Genomic DNA, 14,891 nt, shown 5'->3' on the forward strand with positions numbered 1-14,891 from the left:
GAAAAATATGACATGTTTACACAAATTACATTTAAAGTTAGTTTTAAAACTTAAGCCAGTATAAATGCACCTTTGTAATTCTGTCTTCTGTAATAATTTCATTATACAGCGATTATTCAAACAAAATCATCAAAATAACGACTGATTAATGACACAATTTCATATTTTCATTTTCCCTATCTGTTTAAAAAAACCCCAAAATAATTGATAAGACATGCTAAAAATTAAGTTAGCTGAAACTACAGTAACCCTGATAATACAGTTTGTCAATTCAAATGTAAATGTAAATTCATATTGAAAACATGTCCAAAATCTAAAACTTGAATTTAAGATATGCTATATTTTTCATGAATTAATAATGATCAATATTTTAAATTTTATGATTTTATGAAAAAGTTGCATTAAATGCATTTGGACAGAGAAGTAGATTAATAGCTTGATATTTACTACAAAATGTCAAAATTTGTGAGAGAAAATTTCTTATTTTATGAAAGATAAATTGATGTGTTTGTGCAAAATGTCAGCTTGCCATACATAATAAACTGATATAATATTTCAGATAAACAAAAATGAAAATATAATATAAAAGAATGTGCTAAAATTATCAAGTTCATCTAATGAATTGAAGGGAAAGAGAGGGTCTTGCAAACCACTATTTGGATTAAAAAGCATAGTTACATAAAGGATGCTAGTTAACTAGTCATATCTTAAAGACAATCGGGCTGTTTCAGGCAAGCAACTAGAGATCTTATTAGGTTATATTCTTACTTGTTCTTTTAAAAAATATAAATAAATTCAAATTGGAGATTAAATTAGCTGTTACTAAGATCCACTATGATAATGTTCCATATAAACTTTCAACAGATAATTAACACAATAATAATGTGTATAATTCAGACAAGGTAATATTTTTAAAAATATGGTTACGCAGAAAATAGACAATTGTAAAAGACAAAATAAAACATATTTCTGGAATAAAACATGAGGAATAAATATACCAGATAGTTCTGCATAAGTATTATAGCATATTATTCTGATGAAAAATCCTTGGATATTGTTTATAAACATTAGTTTAAGTTTTTTCTATAGCAAACACATGCCTAATGAATGAAGGCACTCATAACTTTCCTCATGGTTTAATACACAAACTTAACTGGCAAAATGCTCTCTTTAACCCCAAAAGAGGTTTCTGTGATTCTCCTCCAAACACTTCTTAATTCCCTTGCTTAAATTTCCTCAGTGTTTCTCCTTTACTTTTATGACGTCCAATCACATTAACATATCATATACCAATCTTAAAAACTTAGCCCTTGCTTCTTTCTCTGCTAATAGTGTTAACACTGCAGTCAAATAACAGTACAGGCATATGCTGGAGATGCTGCAAGTTTAGTTACAGACTACCGCAATAAAGTTAATATCGCAATAAAATGGGTGACAAAATTTTTTTGGTTTCCCAGGGCATATAACAGCAACGTTTGCACAGTGCTGTAGCCTATTAAATGTGCAATAATATTATGTCTAAAAGAAAATATATATAAAATACTTTATGGCTAAAAAATGCTAATGATCACCTGAGCCTTTAGCATGTTTTCTTTTTGCTGGTGGAGAGTCTTGCCTCGATGTTGACGGCTGCTGCCTGATCAGGGTAATGGTTGCTGAGGGTTGGAGTGACTGTGGCAGTTTCTTAAAATAAGACAACAATGATATTTGCCACATTGACTGACTGCACCTTTCAGGAAAGATTTCTCTGCAGCATGCAATGCTGTTTCATAAAAATTTCCTAACAGAACTTCCTTTGCAATTGGAGTCAATCCTCAAATCCAGCTGCTTCTTTATCTAGTTTATGTGATATTCCAACTCATTGTCATTTCAACAATGTTCACAGCATCTTCACCAGGAAAAGTTTCCACCTCCAGAAACTACTTTCTTTACTCATCCATAAAAACCAACATCTCATTAATAAAGTTTTATCATTACATTGCAGCAATTCATTACATCTTCAAATTGCACTTCTAATTCTATTAATATTGCTTATGCTATCTCTACCAAAAGTGCAGTTACTTCTTCCACTAATATCTAGAACCCCTCAAAGTCATCCATGAGGGTGGGAATCAACTTCTTCCAAACTCAAGTTAATGTTGATATTTTGATCTACTCCCATGAATCATGAATGTTATCAAAGGCAACTAGAATGATGAATTCTTTCCAGAGATTTTTCTTTGCCTAGATTCATCAGAGGAATCATTACCTATGTCAGCTATAGCCTTACAAAATGTATTTTAATAAAAATAGTACACAAAATCAAAATTACTCCTTGATCCACAGGCTGCCAAATGGTTATTGTACTTAGATAATTCTTGCATCACTATAAAGAAATACCCAAGACCGGGTAATTTATAAAGAAAAGGGGCTTAATTGGCTCATAGATCCACAGGTTGTACAGGAAGCATGATGCTGGCATCTGCAAGGCTTCTGGGGAGGCCTCAATAAACTTAGGATCATGGTGAAAGGTGAAGGCGGTGCAGGCACAGGAGCAGGAATGGGAGAGTGAAGAGGGGGTACTATACAAATTTAAACAACCAGATCTCTCAAGAACTCACTCACTATCAGCACCAAGAGAACAGCACGAAGGGGATGGTGCTAAACCATTCATGAAGGATCCATCCCCATGATCCAATCACCTCCCACCAGGCCCCCACCTCCAACACTGGGGATTACAATTGAACATGAGATTTTGGTGGGGATGCCACCCAAACCGTATCAGTTATTGTGTCAGCAGGCATGAAAACAACATTAATCTCCTTGTACATCACCATCAAAGCTCTTGAGTGACTAGGAACATTGTGAATGAGCTGTAATATTTTGAAAGAAGTCTTTTTTTTCTAAGCAGTAGGCCTCAACAGTGGGCTTAAAATATTCAGTAAACCATGCTGTAAACAGATATGCTGTCATGCTGGCTTTATTGTTCCATTTACAGAACATAGGCAGAACATATTTAGCATAATTCTTAAGGGCTGTAGGATTTTCAGAAGGGTAAATGAGCAATGGCTCATTACCAGGCTAATAATCACCAGATGCATTAGCTCCTAACAAGAAAGTCATCCTGTCTTTTGAATTTTGATGTCAAGCATTTACATGTCTTCTTTGCTATAAAATTCCTAGGTGGTATCTCCTTTTAGAAAGCTGTTTCATATACATTGAGAATCTGTTATTTAGTGTAGCTACTGCATCAATTAAGTTAGACATGGATCTTCTATCAGCACTTACTGCTTCACCTTACACTTTTGTTACGGAGATGGCTTCCTTACTTAAACCTCATAAACCACCTTCTGCTGGCTTCCAAATTTTCTTCTGCATCTTCCTCACCTCTCTCAGACTTTATAGAATTGAAGAAAGTTAGGTTCTACTCTAAATTAAGCTTAGGTTTACAGGAATGTTATAGTGGTTTTGATCTTACATTCGGACAACTAAAACTTTCTCCATATCATTAATAAGGCTATTTCATTTTCTTATGATTTGTGTGTTCACTAAAGTAGCATTCATTTCCTTCAAGAATTTTTCCTTTGCATTCACAGTTCAGCTATTCTCCGGAAAAGAGGCCTAGATTTTGGCCGTATTGGCATTCGACATGCCCTCCTCACTGAGCTTAATCACATGTAGCATTTGATTTAAAGTGACAAGACATGCAACAATTCATTTGAACACTGGGAAGCAATTGTAGCATTATTAAACAGCTTAATTTCAATATTGCTGTGTCTCAATGAAAAGGAGGCCTAAGGAGATGGAGACAAGAACTTCCAGTCAATGGAGCACTCAGAACAAACACCACATTAATTAAGCTGACTTGTCTTATATAGGTACAGTTTGTGGCACCCCAAAACAATTACAAATGTAACATCGAAGAGCACTGATCACAAATTGCCATAATCTATATAATAATAATTTAAAAAATAAAAATATTTTTAAAATAACCAAAATGTGGTACTGAGACACAAAGTGAGTACATGATGTTGGAAAAATTGCACGAACAGACTTGCTTAACCTATGGTTACCACAAAACTTCAATTAGTAAAAAAACTACAACATCTCTGAAGTGCAATACTGTGAAATAAAATACAAGGTATGCCTATACTGGCAGTTTCAAAAACTTGACATACATTAGAAAACCTCTGTAACCCTGTTTGGCACAAACTTTTCCCTCATCCCTTATACCTTCCACCCATGGGTAACTCTTATTCTAGAATCATTGCCTACCAGTTCTGGATTTTGTCTGAATGGCAATCCTCATTTTACTCCTGATTTCTCTACATATACTTCTACAATACTACTACTAAAAAGAGCTGATATTCATAAAGTGCTTACTATTTCCCAGGCACTGTGCTAAGTACTTTTTGTATATTAACTGACTTAATACTCCGAATTACCTCATCAATTAGGTAATGTCATTAATTTCATTTTATAGATGATAAATCAAGGCTTAGAAGGTTACCCAGTCAATAAGCAGTGAAGCTGAAATGAAAATCAGTGCATTCTGACTCTAGTTCTTAAGTACTACACTTTCTTAACAAAAATTAGTCACAGCGTACCATCATTATTAGGTTACCTGTCCTTTTTCTTCATTTGACTTTATAATATTTGCAATCACGCATTCGATTATTATATTCCCAGTAACTAGCAAAAAATCCTAGCATTTTTACTTATTGAATTGCAGTATCTACTAGAGATATAACACTTGAGAAAGGAAAATAAATCTGGGGGCCCCCAAATCACTAAGCCAAAAGGAAAAATCAAGCTGGGAACTGCTTAGGGCCAACCTGCTTCCCATTTCATTCAAAGTCGCCCCTCTGCTCACTAAGATAAATGCATATCTGATTTCCTCCTTTGGAGAAATTAATCAGAAACTCAAAGGAATGCAACCATTTGTCTCTTATCTACCTATAACCTGGAAGCCCCCTCCCTGCTTCAAGTCTTCCCACCTTTGCTTCAAGCTGTCCTGACTTTCCAGACTGAACCAATGTTCATCTTATGTATGTTAATTAATGTCTCATGTCTCCCTAAAATGTATAAAACTAAACTGTGCTCTAATCACTTTGGGCACATGTCATCAAAACATCCTGAGGCTGTGTCACAGGCGCATGTCCTCAACCTTGGCAAATAAACTTTCTAAATTAACTGAGACCTGTCTCAGATTTTGGGGGTTCACATTTTGGTAACCACAAAGGGATTCTGACTGGAGATGTCTCCGATATTTCACAAATCTCCTATTGGTGCTTGATATTAGCATGAGCGAACATTATGGCTCAAATAGGACAATTTGCTGAGGTCTGGGAGCATACCGTCCAGAGAATCCCTGATCTCCCAAAATTTGGTTGAGATCTAAAGTTTATTTTGCCGTACAACTTCCCTTTTTTGGAGTTTTACTTGCTTCCAACAAGGAAGGCAAGATTTTCTGTTTCCATGATGATGAAAGGCAGATAACTCCTTTACGGAGTTTGAGCTCATTTGCAGCAGGGAAGATGAGTTCAGGTTTTTGTTTTTTAGTTTTTTTTCCAGCTTCTAGGATGGTAGAGTACAGTCTTCAGCCTGAGACCCATCCCTAGGTAAGTAGCTAAATTAGGGTTTTGTCTTGGCTAAGCTTAACAACCAGCTGGTCTTAATTTCTCCTTACCATTACAATATTCAGTAATCACATAAGTTGTTTGTTTGCTCTCGTTTGTTTGTTTAACTGTTTTTGCTGTTGTTGTATGTTTGTTCCTATTTTTATTGTTCCTTCGGTCTTTTTCCCATTGGGTTTAACCAACTCTATCAGACTTGATAAAATTTGAAGGAAAATTCCAAATCATGGGGAACAAGGCCTCTGAAGTGGCTAAATTCCCCACCACCACCCCTGACACCCCGCCACCAAACACACACACAAAGTTGGTGTAGTGGGGGAGAAAATGGACAGCAAAAGGGAAAAATAAATGAATATTTTTTTGAATTTTAACTACTAAAGGGGCTTTATTTACATAACAAGGCCACCTTTTTACTAGTCAGGCCAAACTGAAAGAACAATGGCTGTCCACCCATGCTGGAGTTCAATAGCTAAGGTTCTGCCTTTTTTTTTTTTTCCCCTCCACCAGGACACCCTGGATTTGGTTCCTGAATCCAGCCCTTTCTGCTTTGATACTTGCTACTTCTGAAATAGCAGCAATTTGTCCTAGCTGAAATATGATAATGAGATTTAAAAAAATTTTTTCAAGGAGCTCAATGGTTAAGCTTAATTAAAAGCTAACATCCAAGATGTGTGTGTGTATGTGTGTCTGTGTGCCTGTTTGTATTTAAAAGGCGTTCATGTTTTTTTTTCTCTCCTAGAACCTTGCCTTTTTTTGAGCAAAAGATTTTTTCTTCTCAGTTAACTGAATTCTGTTTTCTTCATTTACATCTACTCTCTCTCCTTTCTCTTGCACCATCTACTGAATGAGGGATCTAAAATAGTTTAAAATAGCTTGGGGGTCCTTAAAGAAATCAAAGAAGGTACCAAGCTCCCTTTTGGGGTGAAACTTCTGTTTTTTGTTTGTTTTTTATGGAATACCAAGAGAATATACAGACAAGTTTGTCTCAGCTCTTAAACTGCTTGCTTTTGTATTTTGTAACCTGATTTTTTTAACTAAAATACCTATTACAACAGAGGCTACTTTTGGGTTTTAAGGAAGCATGCAGTTCAGACACTTAGAAATATCTTTGTTCAAAAATAATTATTTTAAGTGCACTGTAAAGGCATCACATAGTCTAAGATCATAATTATTCTCCTTTTTTGGAGACCCAGGATTCAGTGTGGGCTCTGCCTAGAGCTCAAAGATCCAGTTAAAATATAGGTAGTCTGCATCTAAACAGAATTGGTCTCCTTATACAATTCTATGATAGATTTCTATAATTTTATGTTTAATTTGGCATCCATCTTTAATCTCCCTCTAGCACCACCAGACTTTTTGTCTCAGTACCTTATTATGTAAATTTTGTAATTTGATTTTCACCTGCGTTGTCTTCTTTAATGTGCAAATTTAAGACTATTTAGCTGAAAACTGCTCTGGGTTACAAAACAGGTTATTAAGAATCTAAAAGTCTAAGATAGAAAAAAGGTCTTTATAAATCTATAAATCTAAAGATGTACTTCTATTGGCATGCCTAATACATCTATGTATTTTTGTGTTGTGTACACAATGTTTCACTACTGAAAATATATAAAAGATCTCTAATTGGCTTAAGAAAATAAAAGTGCTTAAATCAAATACTTTATCATGAAAAAAGAAAAGGCTAATCAAATGCTTTTTCAAGTTTATTTAACTTAAGTAAAATCTTTAATAAATAAGCCAGCTTTAAAATTATTGGTAAAGTAATATTAAAAATGTCTTAAGAATTACCAGCATACATTTTCTTTGTATTTATTAATCAAGTAATTTCATACTTATTCCTGCAAAATACTATACAGTGTCAAAATTTGGCATAGGGTTTACAAAACTATAAACCCAGCTCAAGAGAAAATAATCTTTGCTTCCGTAATCTTTAGTAAATAAGACATTAATATGAGTTTAATAAAAATAGATATATCTTAAATTTAGTAAGATTACCATAACTTCTAATTCTGTGGCTTTAGACGGATTAGTCCACAGGCAATACGGTTTGTTTTGGGAAGGGAATGTTATCTTCATCTTTGATTCAAAACTAAACTATAAACTAAATTCCTCCCAATTTGGTTTGTTCAGCCAATACCCAGGAATGAACAAGAATCAAGACGAAGTCAGTTAGATCAAATCTTTTTTTTTTTGAGTCAGAGTCTGGCTCTGTCCCCCAGGCTGGAGTGCCGTGGCACCATCTTGTCTCACTGCAAGCTCCGCCTCCCAGGTTCACGCCATTCTCCTGCCTCAGCCTCCCGAGTAGCTGGGACTACAGGCGCCTGCCACCACGCCCTGCTAATTTTTTTGTATTTTTAGTAGAGACAGGGTTTCACTATGTTGGCCAGGATGGTCTCAAACTCCTGACCTCGTGATCCGCCCACCTCGGCCTCCCAAAGTGCTAGGATTACAGGCTTGAGCCACCGCGCCCGGCCAGATCAAATCTTTTTTACTGTCTCAGGTATAATTTTGCAATGGCGGTTCAATAACTTTAAATGACTATTTCAGTTTTCATACACAATCTAGGTAAATGATAAGAGAATAATTAGGTAAATGTAATGGGATAAATACTTGTAAACAAAAGTGTTATAATTTAAAATCTAAAGTTATATTAAATTAAATAATAGATATTTCATTATTTGGGCATTTTCCAATAATAATATATTTGTACAAAAACATTCTTTCTTAAAAAAAGTGTGTCCTTTTTGAAAAGGTGAACAAATTTTGTCTAATTCAAAGCTAATTTAAAGGTTATATTATAAGAAGGTAAAAGGAACCAGGAAATAAGAAAGGTGTAAAGAAAGCTGTAAAAATAAAAAGGGTTTTTTGGTAAAAAAGCTTAAAGAAAAATAATTTAATATGAAAAATATCTTGTAGGGTAGATTTAGTCCTATAATAAAATATCTGGTTGTTTAAGAAAAAGTGACGTTCAGGACAAACCAGAAAGGCCAAGCATGTCATGAACAGTCTGGGTAAGTCACAAGAAGAGAATTTATTAAAAAAAATAAAAACTTTTACATAATAAAGTTGTCTATAATTAAAGGGAAATTGTAATGGTCTTTCTAAAGACTGGGCTTAATGTATACAAAAACACTCATACACTACATAATTGGTTAAAACAATGAAATTTTCTTAAGGGATTGATTTACTAAATAAATTATGAGATTTTAATTTGTTTTTAACACAATGTTCAACTTTTATTGCATCTCACCGTTTTAGGTTTTCTCTCCCCTTTTAAGGGTGTAAAATAGCAAAACTTCTCCTTCAATGCATTTTCAGCCATATAATTTTTTTTTCCTTGTGTTCTGTTTGTTATTGCCTGAGGCCTACAATGTTTTCTTAAAGCTCTAAAGAAAATATTTTCTTCCAACATAATATTGTGTGCAGTGTAAACTTTTCTTTTCCCTTTGGTAACTGGCCTAAAAGATTTTAGTTTATTGAAACAATTCCTATGCCATTATTATTAAGTTTTGGTTTGCTTAGGAAAATAACTAAAATTAATTTTTTAAATTAAGGTTATTACATACGTGTATCCTTCTTTATGTGCTTTTAAAGTCCTTGTAATATTAAGTTACATGGTTTTAAATCCTGAGTCTAAAAAGGACACCAAGTCCTGCTAAAGCATAAACACTAAAAGCAGTTAAAGCCTCATCTTCAGGCCCAGTAAAAGATGCCAGTCAAAATAAACTGTATTCCTGAGACACAGAGCCAGAAATTAAAGCTGTTCAACTCCTCAAGGCCCAAGAACTATCACAGAGGAGGTGGGGATATGAGACTGTTAGGGCCTTTTTTAAAAATTATACTTTAATTTCTGGGGAACATATGCAGAACATGCAGTTTTGTTACATAGGTATACACGTGCCATGGTGATTTGCTGCACTCATCAATCTATCATCTACGTTTGGTATTTCTCCTAATGCTATAGGGCCATTTTTAAAGATAAAATCAACTCAGTTTATCTATAAATCAATCATTAATGTCAAAGGTATACTAAGGCAATACCAGCATATGTACAGCTGTGTCAGATTAACAAGGTTTTCTTAAAGCATTAACTGACTCCTTAATAAAGGTTATAAGAGGATTATGGAAGTTATATCCTACGGTCAGGATTAAAATTTTATAAATTGTTTATAAAATTTAAAAAAATTTAATTGGCTTCATGCTATTTTTACTAGGGCTTCTTGTTTGGAAAATTAAGTCTCCTCTCTCAAAGAATAAGGGTTTTTGCCTCTTTTTAAAAAATCCTTGAGTTATCACTTTGGTTGAATGAATAACTTATTTTGCAATAACCTGCTATATCAAGTGTTTTAAACCTTTGATATTTAACAAACTTTCCAAAATCAAATTATAAATTATGTCTTTTTCTAACCTAATTAATCCTTTAAGATATTAGGGTCCCTAGAGTCCAAAAAACCATAATTTGGCTTAACTGGTATAAAAATTATACAAGAAGCATTGTCAAATACAAAATGGCATGTGGTTTTCTTTGAGCTGTATTTGTATAAATACGTTATTGATATGTATTCCAAAATTATGGAAAAATCCCATAATTCTGATATAACTTAGTATACATTATCAGTAATAATTAAAATTGTTATGTTAAATTATTGTGTGCCACAGACATAACAAATTTACTTAATTGTGTCTTTAACTATGGCTATCTTAAAACTTTTGTCATCCAAGGACAATTGTTGTCTTGTTTTAGTCCTCTTTAGAAGGGGGTTTTATAATCAGCTGTAAAAACTCTAACAGGTGCTCTTGAATGCAATCTCTGATAACTTTGAAGATTTTGATATCTAAGTAGAGGAAAAAATTTCAGGACACAGGGAGAGCTGAAATGTTCATAAATGACAAGCAGAACAGTAATTAACTGCATGGACTGAACTAATAGAAGACTACAGTAATCTTTTTAACTTTTTGCTTAAAACATTGCTAATCCTTGTTTTGTTTTTTCAATGTCAAGAAAACTTTTCTTTAAAGCTATTAATAGCTTCTAATAATTTAGTATACTCCTATAAACAACATTTGTTTCTCTGTACCTGATTTCTACAGAATTTAAAAACTATTTGTTAGTATTCTTAACTTATGGCAATATAGTTATTTCCACATAACTATGGAATGTGCAATAAGAATCTGTTTTAATTTGTAACAGTACATGACTGAAGAAATGGGTTATTTATACCAAACCATTAACTGGAATGATGTACTTTCCTTTAAGGAATCAAACAACTTATGGAGCCAATAAGAGCCCCATGGAAAAACTGGCCTCATACCTTGTCTACACAGTCCCCGTACAGGGTTCATAACCTGTGGTAAGTAAAAAAATATCACTTTCTAACAGGCCCAGGATCCCCAAGTTTATCTTGAAACCTCAAGAGAAGAAGAATTCACCCAACTCATAAGTATTTAATGGTACAAATCCATGGATGGGCTCAGTTTTAAAAAAGTCTCACCTGAGCCAGACGTTGTTGCTCACGCCTGTCATCCCAGCACTTTGGCAGGCCAAAATGGGTGGATCACCTGAGGTCAGGAGTTCAAGACTAGCCTGGCAAACATGGTGAAACCCTGTCTCTACCAAACAATACAAAAATAAGCCAGGCATGGTGGTGGGTGCCTGTAATCTCAGCTACTTGGGAGGCTAAGACAGCAAGGAGAATTGCTTGAATCCAGGAGGCAGAGGTTGCAGTAAGTGGAGCTCGCACCATTGCACTCCAGCCTGGGGGACAAGAATGAAACTCTATCTCAAAAAAAAAAAAAAAAAAAAAGTCTTACCTGAAATTCCTGCTATGAAACAAAGTTCCATTAAAGCCAATTTAAAAGCCTATGTAAAAAAAAATAATTATTTGGGTCAGGTGTGGTGGTTCATGCCTGTAATCCCAGCACTCTGGGAGGCTGAGGCAGGCAGATCACCTGAGGTCGGGAGTTCGAGACCAGCCTGACCAACATGGAGAAACCCCATCTCCACTAAAAATACAAAATTAGCCAGGCATGGTGGCACATGCCTATAATCCCAGCTATTTGGGAGGCTGGGGCTGGGAATCACTTGAATCCAGAGGCAGAGGTTGCAATGAGCTGAGATCACACCATTGCACTCTAGCCTGGGCAACAAAAGCAAAACTCCATTTCAAAAAAAAAATTATTCTTGCTGCACTGTATACAAATAATGAGGCCAAGTATAATAAAACAAATCAGTCCTACCATGATTTGTCTTTAATAAACATGGGAAACTGGAGAAAAAATATATTTCAAAAACTGTAGGACACTTGATGTTAGATTCTAGTCTTGCCTAATGTTTTTCAATTTTTATTATTTTCTAAGGTTTGGACCAAATTCTAATTTTTCTTGACTACAAATCTGCAAACTAATGTTTTCAATTTGTTTTCCTTACTTTTTCCCCATATTTCCTAATTTGGAGTCACTGAAAACTAAGCTGTGCTTTCATGAAGCCCTGCAAACTAAAGCTAAACAACTTAAACTTCAGAAAATGTAACAGCAATCTATTTACATACGTAAGCCACATTCATACATGCCTACTGATGGATAGACTTCAAAGTACTGTGGCCTATGTCAGTTATCCAGGATTGTTCCTTTATTTGTGGTTGTTTTTCTCCCTTCTCCCCCTATTTTCTCTTCATAAACATAAGTCTTCGAAACCTGCAAAGAATGAGATTTCCTAATAACTTGGGACCTACCTGTCTAGGAATAAAGCATCCTAGCCATAAGAGATCAGACAAAACCTGAGACCAGAAACTTATTTTCTTCTGAAATGCTTTCTCCAAAAGATGATTAAAAGGAAAAGGGAGTAAACGTGAAAGGAAAATAAACCTTGGTGCCTCCAAATCACTAAGCTAAAGGGAAAAATCAAGCTGGGAACTGCTTAGGGCAAACCAGCCTCCCATTTCATTCAGCGTCATCCCTTGGCTCGCTAAGATAAATGCATATCTGATTGCCTCCTTCGGAGAGGTTAATCAGAAACTCAAATGAATGCAACTATTTGTCTCTTATCTACCTATAACCTAGAACCCTCTCCTTCCTTCAAGCCTTCCCATCTTTGCTTCCAGCTGTCCTGCCATTCCAGACTGAATCAATGTTCATCTTACATATGTTAATGTCTTATGTCTCCCTAAAATGTATAAAACCAAACTGTGCTCTAACAACCGTGGGCACATGTCATCAAAACCTTCTGAGGCTGTGTCACAGGTGCATGTCCTCAACCTTGGCAAATAAGCTTTCTAAATTAACTGACACCTGTCTCATCTTTTCAGTGTTCACACACTCAATGTTCAAAGTAAAAACTCTTAAAATAGTTTCATTTTAGCTAAAGGTCAAGCTGTACTAGAAAACAAGCATTACTTTTTCACAAAGATTATATCAGTTAAAATATGTAGAATTTTATATTTACATTAAAATTGAGCCCAATCTCTTGAGTTAGTTTCTTGAAGAGTATAATTTCTTCAAGTTAAAAGCTATTTTTGTCAAAAACAATATTGTTATAAATGTTAGAAAATAAAACAGAACCTTTAAAATGACAAGATAAAAATTAGTAATTATAATGATACCTGTATTTAATTATAGTATTTGCATATTTATGAGATTTCTTGAAGATTCTCAGATTTCAATTCACAAAGATTCATAATAGCAATTTGTACTTTTAACACCATTTTATAGAAATCATAATTTTTCATAACCTATCTTTTTCTGCATACTGTGTTAAGTAGCCAAAAGTACTCATTTTGTAAAGGAAATGCACTAAATTGACTTTATCATTCAGCCCTATCTTTAAAACTTTAGAAATTTGGGATATGTCTAACAGCTGAAAGTAGCAAGTATGTCCAACAGACTAAGATCAAAGCATGTTCTACTACCCAAAACATTAATTTTTAATGTATATGTATTCCTGTTAAATGAGTAATAAAACATTTGTATTACACAAATACATTAATAGTTAAGGAAACAAAATGACTAAAATTTTAAAATACTGATCTCCATATTTATATTTTGTATATTAAAGTATATACTTATATATAGAAAGTATCTAATTTTTTTTTTTTTTTTTTTGAGACGGAGTCTAGCTCTGTCACCCAGGCTGGAGTGCAGTGGCGCAATCTCGGCTCACTGCAAGCTCTGCCTCCCGGGTTCACGCCATTCTCCTGCCTCAGCCTCTCCGAGTAGCTGGGACTACAGGCGCCCACCACCATGCCCGGCTAATTTTTGGTATTTTTTAGTAGAGACGGGGTTTCACCGTGGTCTCGATCTCCTGACCTCGTGATCCGCCCGCTTCGGCCTCCCAAAGTCCTGGGATTACAAGCGTGAGCCACCGCGAAAGTATCTAATTTTTAAGAGATAGTCGCTATTCTGTTTTCACTGTTAGACTAATGAAACAGAATGTAGTAACAGTGAGGTGCTTTCCAGAAGAAAAATCTTACAAAGGTGATTTATTAGGTACCCCACAATTGCTGATATTTTTCCCTGATAAGCATAGGTTTCCATTAATAAACTACATTAAAAAAATGGCATCATAGGGCTTAAGACTCATTATAATCAAAACATGATACATTTTTAAAACCCAAGTTGAAAGACCATGGCTTTTCAATTTTTTAAAAAATGAAATCTTATGATTATCCAATATAGCTAAAAACAAACTTGAAAATCATATAATGCCATATATAGTTTACAGGAATTTATTTGTAACTTTAAAAATCTTTTCTAACCTGTGGTATTTGAAAGCCCTTTTATACCACAGTATATTAGGCAAAATAATAATAACAGGCAAAGAAAATAAATATCAGACATATATTTTAATATGGTATTTAAAATATTATTATCTTAAGTCATGGGTAATTATTATATTTAAATTAAATCTAATGTGGGAAATAAGATGTTGCTGAGCATTAGTCAAATTCAGATTTGGTATCAATTTAATGGCATAAAGTAATTTATTCTTTGAGAAGATTCTTTCTAATGAGTTTTCATTCACTCATAGATAATTTCATGCTTTGCTGATTTTTAAAAAGTGCAGTAGGCCAGGCATGATGCCTCATGCCTGTCATCTCAGCACTTTGGGAGGCCGAGGCGGGTGGATCACGAGGTCAGGACATTGAGACCATCCTGGACAACATGGCGAAACCCCGTCTCTACTAAAAATAAAAAAATTAGCTGGACATGGTGGCACATGCCTATAATCCCAGCTACTTGGGAGGCTGAAGCAGGAGAATTGCTTGAACCAGGGAGTCAGGG

The 14,891-nt window shown here is 34.5% G+C and overlaps 1 protein-coding gene across 4 annotated transcripts in view; it reads right to left on the reverse strand.

The window, feature by feature from the left end:
- ATRNL1 (attractin like 1) overlaps nt 1-14,891 on the reverse strand; it is an 861,353-nt gene that overhangs the window by 431,760 nt on the left and 414,702 nt on the right. The gene's annotated exons all lie outside the window — the stretch shown is intronic.

This window comes from Symphalangus syndactylus, chromosome 2 (genome assembly GCF_028878055.3).
Source record: "Symphalangus syndactylus isolate Jambi chromosome 2, NHGRI_mSymSyn1-v2.1_pri, whole genome shotgun sequence".
NCBI classification, from domain to species: Eukaryota; Metazoa; Chordata; class Mammalia; order Primates; family Hylobatidae; genus Symphalangus; species Symphalangus syndactylus.